The 12011-nt window shown below is 39.7% G+C and overlaps 1 protein-coding gene across 1 annotated transcript in view; it reads left to right on the top strand.

Moving 5' to 3' along the window:
- Positions 1 to 12011, top strand: part of LOC149259078 (protein S-acyltransferase 24-like) — a 234661-nt gene that overhangs the window by 57747 nt on the left and 164903 nt on the right. The window lies entirely within an intron of this gene.

Raw genomic sequence — 12011 nt, 5'->3', positions numbered from 1 at the left:
TAAAGTAATATTATGAAACCACCCAAAACTGATGTTGCTTGTGACTCTCATATACCCATAGACAAGGTCAATGTAATAATTTTACATTTGAGAAGAAGGAGAGACCTCTGCCTTTGCTGCTCAAGACAAGAAGAGGAAAGGAAGAGAAAGATCATCTAACTCTAGAAATCCTGCTCCAGATTCCAGGGATTCCAATAGAAGATTAAGGAAAATTGAATGCTACAATTGCCACATGCATGGTCACTATGCCCGAGACTGTTTAGAAAAGAGAGATGCTTCAAGGTCCAACAACAACAATCGTGGCTTCAACAACAATAGGTTTAATGATAGAAGAAGAAGAGATGCTCCTAATGATTGTGAAGAAGGCCATCGTCTTTAAAAGAGATCAAGGAACTCAAGGTATGGAAATAATGCAGCTCCTCCTCATATATTCTTATTTTTGCTCTTTCTAGTTCCTCTCCTCCAGATTTGTTTGATGGTTGGTAGATAGTGGGGCCTCTAGACATTTCTCTGGGTATCGTGAAGTCCTCTCAAATCTGGTTGAGAGGGAGACTAATCTGAAGATCATTCTTGGGGACAACTCTACTTATCCTGTGAAGGGTTTTGGTTTTGTCACATTTCATTTGGATTATGGGGAAACTGTACTTCTTCATGATGTTATGTATGTACTGGGATTGAAGAAGAACCTTGTATCTATATCTGCCTTGGAAGACAAAGGGATGAGAGTTGCCTTCATAAGAGGAAAGGTCCTCACCTAGCCTATGGAATCTTGCATGAGGGATGCATTCACCTTGGGATCTAGAATTGAAGGACTCTATAGAGTCAATGGAAGATTGTTGCGAGCAATGGTACATGATAACAATCATCAAAGTGAGCTATGGCACCAAAGGTTTGCTCATCTACACTATGAAGCCTTGCCTAAAGTAAGGAGGATGGTTTCTGGAATGCTTGAAGTTCAATCTAAGCATGATGGGGTATGTCTGGGATGTGCTAGTGGAAAGAAGTCGAGGGGACCATTCCCTTCTAACAAAAGCAGGACCAATGATATTCTACAACTCATACATTTTGATCTATGTGGACCAATGCTGATAAAATCTTTGGGTGCCTATCTATATTATATAATCTTTGTGGATTTTTGCCGAAAAACATTGATATTCTACTTGAAGCACACAGAGGAAGCATTTGATATGTTCTAGGATTTCAAGGCTCTGATAGAGAATCAAACAGTAAAAAGGATCAAGGTCTTAAGGTCTGATAAAGGTGGAGAATACACTTCTAATGAGTTCGTTGAGTTTTGTAAGAAGTCTGGAATAAAAAAGGAGACCATTGTACCTTATAACGCCGAGCATAATGGTGTGGCTGAAAGAAAGAATAGGCCCATCATGGAAACTGCCCGAGCCGTGTTGCATGATCAAAAATTGCTAAAGTTCCTTTGGGGAGAAGCCACTAATACAATGGTCTATGTTCAAAATAGGATTCCTCATCAAGCCTTGGGTGACAAGACTCCCGAAGAAGTGTTCACAGGTGTGAAGCTTAATGTTGGACATTTGAGGATCTTTGGTTACCCTATGTACTTTCATGTGTTGAAGGACAAGAGGAACACGCTGGAAGCCACTGGAAAGAAATGTACATTTGTTGGGTATTGTGATAATTCTAAAGCTTTTAGAATATATGTGCTTGGTCAAAGGAATATTGAGTTTAACAGGGATGTGACTTTCGATGAAGACGCTGCCCTTGGAAAAGCGAGGGATATTCCTCCTCTTCCTCTTGTTGAAAAGAAGGATGATGACATGGATCTACTCGAAGGTCCTTCTGTACCTGAACCTAAGAAAGACGTTGATGATCCCACAGAACCTATGGACCCTTTGGATCCTCCTCCATGTGATCCTCTTGGCAGAAAAAGACCACTTTGGCTTTATGATACTTTATAGGATGCTGAAAGACATGCTGCTACCAGAGGAACCTTCCAGGAAAGTAAGAAGCCATGCCAATAGTAGGGATATGTTGTAGCCATGAGCTCCATCATGTACGTTGAACCACACACCTTTCAAGAAGCAGTGAAAGAACATGTTGGGAAAGATGCTATGGCTGAAGAATATGAATCTATTATGAAGAATGATGTGTGGGGAGTTGTTCTTGAACCCAAGGGGAAGTTTGTTGTGACTTCTAAATGGATGTACAAGATCAAACATGGAGCTGATGGGAGCATTGATAAATATAAGGCGAGGTTCGTGGCTAGAGGTTTCTCCAAGAAAGAGGGAGAAGATTATGATGACATCTTTGCACCAGTTTCCCACTGTACTACTATTAGATCTATTGTTGCCCTTGTTTCTAGCTAGGGATGGACACTTCACCAGATGGATGTGAAGACTGCATTTCCTCATGGCATACCACAGGAAGAAGTATCTATTGTGCAACCTCAGGGATTTGAAGTACATGACAGGAAGACTCACGTTTGTAGGCTGAAGAAGGCACTTTATGGATTTAAGCAAGCCCTGAGAGCGTTCTATGCTTGAATTGATAGCTACTTGGTGAAGTTTGGATTCTCAAGAAGCATTTTCGACCCAAACCTCTACTTCAAAGTGCTCTAAGGCATGCCCCTTAATTTGGTTTTATATGTTGATGATTTATTTTTGATAGGTAGTGAGCCTCTGATGCTCGAGTGAAAGGAGTTGGCCTTAAAATATGAGATGAAAGACCTTGGATTAATGCATTAATTCCTGGGCTTAGAGGTGTAGCAAAGGCCTGATGAGGTTTTCCTTTCACAAGGAAAATATGTGGTGAAACTATGGAAATATTTGGAATGGTATAATGCAAGTCCATGGCCACACTAATGGAAATGAACTTCAAGAAGCTGTGTGAAGATGTTGCAGGACCTAGCTTGGCAAATCCCTCTGAGTATCGACAATTGATTGGGGCATTGATGTTCCTTGTGAACACCTGTTCGGACATATGTTTTGTAGTTAACACTATGAGTCAATTCATGACTGAGCCTCTTCATGCACATTGGGTTGCTGCCAAGCATGTGCTGAGATATTTGCATGGAACAATTAATCTTGCTCTGAGATATACTGTCGGAGAGGTGAGACTTCATGGATACACTGATGCTATTTGGATGAGTAGGAAACAGAAGTCCGTGGCCCTTAGCACAGACGAGGCAAAGTATATTGCTGCTAGCATGGCTAGTTGCAAGGTAGTATGGTTGAGGAAGCTCTTTGGAGAGGTTTTTGAGCAGGTTCTGGATATGATAGTGCTGTATTGCGATAATAAGAGTGCGATTCGATTGGCAGAGAATCCCGTGTTTCATGACAAGTCCAAGCATATTGAGATCATGTATCACTATATTCGAGGCATGGTGCAAAGAGGAGCTGTAAGACTACATCATTTCGACTGACGAGCAGATAACAAACATACTTACTAAGGCTTTGCCGAAAGGGAGGTTCTTGGTCTTCAAAGAGCAACTTGGACTGATGGATGTGACCCTCCTGGGTAAGGGTCTCAGATTATTGAGGACACTAAGCTATGCTCTTCCCCCCTGGAGAGGTATTGAGCTAGAGAGCTCCTGGGGTTGAGGGAACTCTGGACAATAGGATAGTCTATGATCCTTACCTCCCATGGTAAGTCATATCCATCCTATTGTTAGACAATAGGATAGACTGTGATCCTTGCCTTCCATGGTAAGTCGTATCTTGCCTATTGTCACTGATTGGACATGACAAAGTATACCCTAGTTAGCATCCTACCCACAAGCTGGGCTTGTTGGGATTGCCAATTTGCCACCCATCAGGCCAATGGGTGAGGAGACTTGAGATAGATTGTGATCCTTACCATTTATGGTAAGTGGTATCCTGCTCAAGTGATGGGATGCAGGTGTTCTACCACTGACTCTTGAGGGTCAAGTTGGGAAGATCAACGGACAATAGGATAGATTGTGATCCTTACCTCTCACAGTAAGTGGTATCTTGCCTATTGTCCTTGGATATAGGGTGGTAGCTGGAGCTCCCTTATGATGATTCTTCTTCTTTAGATTCGAGAGTGTTCAAAAGATGAGCAAAGATGAGTAGAGATGAGATATGACTTGGTTCAGTGATGACGATGACGAGATTTTTGAGATGAAATTCATGATGCAATTAGAAATTTCTCCCTAGCTGAGAGGGAGTGTTAATTTGGTAGCTCAAGGACAAATTCTCTCCATTGGACATCCTTCCTCATCAAGAAAGACCCCTACTAGCCCTTGGAAGAATTTAATTTGGTTAAGGAAAAATATTATTTTTGATGATGGAACCACATGTGCACAAAAGTACAAGTCGGCCTAAAGGTCAAATTGGGTCTCCTCCAATGCATATAAATACACATTATGTCACATCACTTTGGAGCATCATCAACTCATCACTTCTCTCTCTTGATTGATTTGGTTCGTATAGTTCTGAAACTAGGAGGTCTGAGCTCACACATGCGAAGGGAAGGAGGCAATTTCTATTTTCTGCGTTGACTTTCTAATTGGGATAGTTTGACCAGTCATTGACCAGCTTTGACTTGATGTTTTGACTTGGAAAATTTCGATTTTGGAAGGCTGAATTGATTGGTGAAGAAGCCAAACTTTTCTGGGCAATTTGACTTGGGTTGACCGCAGAAAATTCTGAAGTTTGACCACAGGCTTTCTCTCTCCTTTGACCGAACTTTTGTTGACTGTTTTTGTTGTGTTTGACTGAGCTTGGAAGGCCACATCCTTTGACTGTTGACCAAGCTTTTTGTAGGCATTTTGACTGCTGAACGTTGACTGGTTAGAGCATCTTTGACTTCTATTGACTTTGGCCAAAAATTGCAGACTTTGACTTTGGAACAGATTTGACTTTTGCGCTCATATCTCATTGAATATTGGTTAGTTGAATTGGATAAGTCAAAGTTATTGACCTTTGACTCATTGTTGATGAATTGGAACATTGTATCTCTCTGTTGAACATTTGATGAGAATCTAATAGAAGAAAATTTTTGAAAGGGTTGACCCTTGTGGGGGTTTTCCCTGGTCTTTGACCAAATCCCATGTCTCTCCTGTTCGTGTTCTTGGTTGTCTTCTATTGCATTTGAATTACTGTTCTATCTACATTTGCTTACTGTCATTGGAAGATTGAATTTATTAGGAAAGTGATTGCTAATTGAAGAGGAATTGTTGTAAGTGATTGTGCTAAGCATAGAACACTGAAAATTAACATGGACTAGTATGAACTAGCTTGGAAGTGGGAGACTGTTTGTGACATTTGTACTTTCTCTACATGATTACTGGATGACTCTTTTCAAAGGATGATTGTGGGTGATAACAATGTGTAGATAACAACACAAAATCCACTGGTAGTGCTTTCTTGGACAACAATTAATGGGTGTGCATGTACCTGTGATTTCTGGACTGGAATGATTCTGGTTTGCAACTGGCATTGTTGGGCAACAATCTTTCCCCACATGAGACATTTGTTATTATGTTTGCAACAAAATAGGTTTTCTATGTGTGACCTGATACCGAACAATTTAGCAAGGTTGCCATGGTGTTTGTAGCCCACTATGATTGGCGCATAGTCACATCAGCTCAAATCCCCACTCTTTAAGCCCAACTTCCTCCAAAAAAGCTATGAGAGTATTCCTTTTAAATATTCCAACCAAGCATATGAGGGTCAATGCCTTAAATGGGGTCTATGAATGAAGTGGGGGAGTTAATTATTTGCTGTCTCACTAGTTTATTGGGCAGAATCTACGGTGAATACTTTTAAGCCAGCAAGATAAATCACTCAAATTCAAGATATATGACAATGTAACTAGTTGATATGAGTGTTTAATTAATATGCCAACCAAATCTATGATTATTTTTGTGTTAAAACCTATGGTTAGATGGGTTCCTTTATTATATTGCTTGCTGTCCTGTGATTGTAGGCTGTAAAATCTGCAGAAAAAATGCTGGGCAATAGGTGATTCCCCTTGAAAATAGGCACTCAAATAGTGCCTTAGCATTCTAGATCACAGGTCTAGGTGTGGAAAGGCTAGAGGATGTATGATGAACCACTTTGGGTCAATCCCAGCCTTATACCAGCAACTAGATGCAATTTTCAGCGAGTTGGAATTTGCTTTGTTGAGGTTATGGGCTCAAACCTCATTTGCTGCACAACCCAGAAAATTTTCATCAAAAGAAATAAAATTATAGCCATTGACAAATGACATATTTGGATCCTAAAAGCAGGATATTGTCAACTAAATTTAATATAGAGTCTACCTAGAAGGTTCTAGTGAAGATGCTTGGAAAAGTGCTTGGAACCTTAAAAATCATCCAGATTTGTTATGCTACAGCAATGAATTAATGGAGCATTGTAGATCTGCAACAAAAAAATGAATATACAGTGAAGAATATATAGAAATAAAGCTCTAGAAAGGGTATTACTGATTCTTGGCTTTGATTTAACGTTATTGTTCAAAACCCCAAGATACAAAACTAGCTGTTTAATGAGAAAATCTTGAAGGACAAACTATTTAAACAAACTGATCTAAAATAGAAAAAATAAACTTCAATTTGTATTTAATAAATGGTTGTTGAAGAATGACTTACCGATTACCACAATACTTTACCTCAAATTGTCGGGTTGTGAACCACAATAATTCTTAAGTTAATCATGTAATTTTGATAGTGAGGTGGGCTTAGTCTCAAAGAGAGAATGTCCCCACCCATGTCAAAAATTTCTACACCTTTCAGATCCAACTAGGAGCAACCTATAGCGATATGTCTATGATCTTTCAATCGACTATGTAATGAACACTACTCTTCTCTCGGTTGATGCTACCTCCTCAAAAGATTGGTCGAACCTTCGTCCAAGTGATCTACCTACAGAAAAAACTGAAATAGATTAGTGCCTAGTGCATCTTTACCACTGTTTGCTTTCTAATACACTATTGCTAATTTAATAAAATTTTTGCGATGAAGGAATTGAAACTGAATTCCAAACATTTTTGCTAAATATGTTGAGTATTCTAACAAATAATAGTAACGGAAAAATAAATTCATGAAGACATAAGCACACAATAAAAAATACACTAGAAATTACCTAGGAACCCGCAAACCAAAGAAAGCGTGCCAACTTGTGTGTTTTATGATTCTGTGAAGCAAAAATCTTAGAAATTGATTACGAACACTGGGAAAAATTTCCCTTCAATTCGTTGATCCTCAACATTGTTTTGTGTCTTTTTAACCAATTCGGCCTTTGCTTACGTAACTGCATGGACTAGTACAGGCTATTCAGCCCCTCCTGCGTAGGCTAACTCGGCTACTGGAAAGGCTGTACACTACTGGAGAAATCGTTGACGCTATTCAGCCTGTCTCTGACCTCATGCGCTGAACTGGAAACTAGGGTCCCTCTGCCAAATTTAGTGCACTTTTAAATTTAGCAGAACCCTTCCATCTCTAACTTCAATTAACACTCCCTCTTAGAGAGGAAGTTGTTTTGTACTACACCTAGTTTATCTTTGAAGTAGACAAATCTCTCCCTTGCCAATGCCTTGGTCAAGGTATCTGTTGTCTGTTCTTCTATAGGCACGTACTGAAGTCCGACTTTACCCCTTTGAACACAATCTGATGTGGTGGTACCTAATCTCGGACCTTTGTGTGCTTGGAGTGATCATGAAACACTAGATTTTCAAAGAGCTTGATGCAACTCTGATTATCATAGTTTATGACTGTGGCCTCCAACGTCTAACTGAGTAACCTGACAAGTAGCTTCGTCAACCCAAAGCCTCGCAAGCTGCCAAGATGGCAACCATGTACTTGGTCTTAGCTGAGCTTAGTGCCACTAATCTATGCTTCCTACTAAACCATGAAACAATTGCTGACTTGTTAAATTATGGTATGTTCTATGCTTAGAGCAGTTTACTTTTTTTCTTCTTATTAGCCACCAATTAGCAATCACATATTCATTAAGTAAAGTGAAGATAGAACATTAAACGATTGACATAAAACAAGCCAAGACAAGAGACACAAGATGTGGCGGCTAGCCAGGGACAAACCCCAATGCAGGGAAACTCTTTGATCAAATCTTCTTTTATCTTCAATAGTTGAGCAGAGAGAAATAGTACAAAATCAGAATTCTGTAATTTTATATTAGCAGCACCAAACCCTAGATCAGCAAAGTCAAACTTAGTCAATCGAGGTGAAATTGACCTCCAATATGCTTGGTCAATTTTTCGGTCATCTAGTCCTCGAACAACCTGAAGAAACAACCCATAAACAACCCCAAAAACACAATCAAACTACTGTTGACTGAAGTCAACCTGCTGCCCCAAACTAGGGCAGTCAACATTGGTCAAACCAGAGGTCAGATTGCCTCGGTTTGCATGCCAAAATTTGCGGCCTGCCTAGGAGAGGCAGCCACACCAAAACCGCACTCCTGAATGGTCAACGCTTGGTCAATGCTGGTCAAAGAGATGACCTGTAGCTTCTGTGTCCTTTTTGTGTCTTCTTTACCCTATTGCGTCTCCCTATTTCCCACGTGTGAGATGCTCCTTGTGTAACCCAAAGCTAAGGAGAGAGAGAAGAATGAGTGAGATGAGATGAGTTGATAATGAATCAACCTCACCTGTACTTATATGATTTGTTGGGCATGTGTGCCACACTTTTAGCTGTTGGCCGACCCTGACAATTTGTCAAGTAAATACAAATAAATTCATATCTCCATAAATACTTGTCGGAATCGGATGATCTTTAGATTAATCCTACACCTCTCGACAAGAGGAATCTAGGAAAAATATCAGGTGCCATATAAGATGACCCACATGGAGTTTGGCCCTAGTTACCAATTTTAACATGACTCAACACTGAAAGCACAACCTGAGGTGCTCTTCTTCTCTACTAAACCTCCTGACCAATATGCATCTGTGAATCCTTGAAGACTCACTCCATCAACTTACCTGTACAACAACCCATAATTTGTTGCGCCCTTGAGATATCTCAACACATGTGCTTAGCAACAACCCAATGCACTTTGGTTGGATCAACCATAAACTGGCTCAACTGGTTGACTGCGAAGCAAATGTCTGGTCGCATGTTCACCGGATACATCAACGACTGTATGAGCTGCCTATAGAGAGTGGGATCCACTTGTTTACCTCTGGGAATTGCCACTAACATGATAAGGGAAAGTCCAACCAGAAGAACTCCTTATCAACATCCGAATCATAATAGGAGACTTTCTAATCAATCTACGTACCAGTATCACTCAGAACGAAAACAACATATTTATGTTCCAAAGAATAATGAAGATGAAAGTTCAAAGACGAGAAGATATTCGAAACAGGAAAAGAGATTAAGCCTTTCATCAGTAAGCTTTGAGGACAATGCTTTTTGAAGAGGAAGGCAATGTTATGAATAATATATATATATATGTATATATATATATATATATAAAATAATATAAATAATGTAAACAATAAATAATGATTAAATAGTAAGTAATTAGTTAATGAAGAGGTATGTCCTTAAGGACATCACTGTTGGTGAAGAGGTACCTACCTAGGGTATATAAGTAGGCCCTCATTCTCATTTGTAATCAAATATCTCATATCAGTTCTTTTATACAATATTTAATATACAATTACTGTCCTACAATGGATGTCTTTGTCTTCGAAGTATTCTGGAGATTTTTGTTGCGTATATGAACTTTGTTCGTTACAAGCTGCTTCGGTCTCAAACTATAATCTATAGAGGTTCTTCACCCTAACTCCTATATGCTTAATGGATCCAGAATTTAAGGGCCCGAGGAAAGCCTTTCCTTTGCTTTGCTAAAGATAACCTCATAACCTTTGTTTTCCAAGGTTGATACTGAAACAAGGTTTTTCTTCAACCTTAGGACATAGATGACATCTCTAAGGTAGAGAGGATTTCTGGAATCCCTCTCAAACTTGACAGTACCTATGCCCTGTGCTAGGTATTTGCCATCATCTCTCATCTTTATATGAAACTGCATATCCTTTAATGTCAACTCGCTGAAATAGCCCTTATTCCCAGTCAAATGATAAGACACTCCATTGTCAATATACTAGATGCTGTTGGCCACTGAGCTTACCATGCAAGGTATGAGCAAAAACTCCTCAAATTGAGAAGTGAACTCCTCCACCTCTACTAATGTTGCCACATGATCCTTCTTGGATCCCTTCTTCCTGTTTGGACACTTGGTGGAATAGTGCCCAAATTGATGATAAGAGAAGCACTTCACTTTGCTGAGATTTTTCTTCTTCTTGCCTCCTGAACTGTACACGACCCCTTCTGGATTTTTCTTGTCCTTGACCTTGCCCCCCTTGCCATCAAGGGCAAAGTTTTCCTTTTCCTTAGCCTTCTCATGAGACCTTGATTTAGCTTGCTTTCGGATCTACTCTTGAATGCAATCATTCCATAGACGCGCCAAATTTGGAAGCTTTTCTTTGCTACACACTACATCAGTGAAGTTTTCACATGACTTGGGAAAGCCCAATAGTGCAAAACTGACAAGGCCTTTGTCCGAGACTGTCTCCCCAACTCTGGCTAACTCTTTCTTAACTTGGGTGAATCTGGTCAGATAAGAAATCATAGACTCAGACTTACTCATCTTGATATTTCTGAATTTATCTTTGAGTACCAACTTCCTAACCTCACTCGTACCCACATGGACTGAGCTATCTTCTTTCTAGAAAGGTGATGTATGATGTGATCCTTGACTCCTTGATGTATGATGTGATCCTTGACCAGGATTATTCTTCTGGATTCTGCGTCCTTATTATGCTGGGCCAACTGCTGAGGTTATTGTGTTCACAAACTCCCAAACTCCTTGCTCCTCCAACACTACACCAATCCTTTCCTTCAAAGAACAAAAATATGAGGCCCCTTTAAGATAGTCCTCAAATCTTAGCCCCAAATATGCCATTTTGCAAGTTTGAACTGCTCAAAAACCCTTGCACAAAGCCCGCTAGAAGAAAATGCCTGCGCAAATTATGCCTAGGTTACACAACTAGAAGCCATAGTGAAACCCTAAAGTGAACTATGTCTCCTTTCCTGCATCTTTCACTTGTTCTTGAGGAAAGTAAGACACTATGTAGTCTTAATACCCAACTGCTACTTTAATAAAAATTCCGCAATGAAGACACTAAAAACTAAACTCCAAACACTTTTACTAAATATGCCGAGTATTCTAACAAATAGTAGTAGTAGAAAATAAATTCTTGGAGACACAAGCACACAATAAACAATACACTAGAAATTACCCAAGAAGGCCCAATTAGGGAAAACTTGCCAACTTGTGTGTTTTATTATTTTGCTCAGCAAAAATCTCAAAAATTGATTACAGGGACTGGGAAAAATTCCCCTTTAATTCGCTCACCCTCAACACATTATTGTGCGTCTTCCTAACCAACTCGGCCTCTGCTTGCGCAACTATATGGACTCATACAGGTTATTCGGCCCTACTGAACAGGCTAACTCGGCCACTGGAAAGGATGCACGCTATTGGAAAAATGACTGAGGCTATTCGGCCTTTTTCTCTACCCTAATGCACTTAACTGGAAACCCTTCTTCACTGAGCTAAAATGCACAATTCTCTAGTGCATAATCATATGCTATGTCTGCACCCTTTTTGTTTTCATAAGGTTGACTTGGTCTTCCATCTTGCACGAACGACTGAGATTAAAATTCAATCGACCACTGAGATCGATTCTATTTTGACTATTGGAAAAATAAAAATTTCCTAAGTCAAAATAAGGGAAAGTAAACCTACACCTTGGCTTCACTTGTGGGTCCCTCTGCCAAATTTAGTGCACTTTTAAATTTAGTGGAACCCTTCCATCTCTAACTTCCATTAACAACTGCATGACTATGTAGCCCATCAATGGAATGCCCCTCCAATTTTTGTGCAATCTTACTTGTGGTGGAAATATTTTATGTTATGTTCTATACAACATAAATCAAGAAAGAAAAATATAAGAAAATCCAACCCACACAAAGTTTTAATGGCAAA

The sequence above is a fragment of the Pinus tabuliformis genome, chromosome 6, assembly GCF_031772625.1.
Source record: "Pinus tabuliformis cultivar Carrire ecotype Pingquan chromosome 6, CPIR1, whole genome shotgun sequence".
Lineage (NCBI taxonomy): Eukaryota > Viridiplantae > Streptophyta > Pinopsida > Pinales > Pinaceae > Pinus > Pinus tabuliformis.
This window is presented reverse-complemented; position numbering and strand designations above follow the sequence as displayed.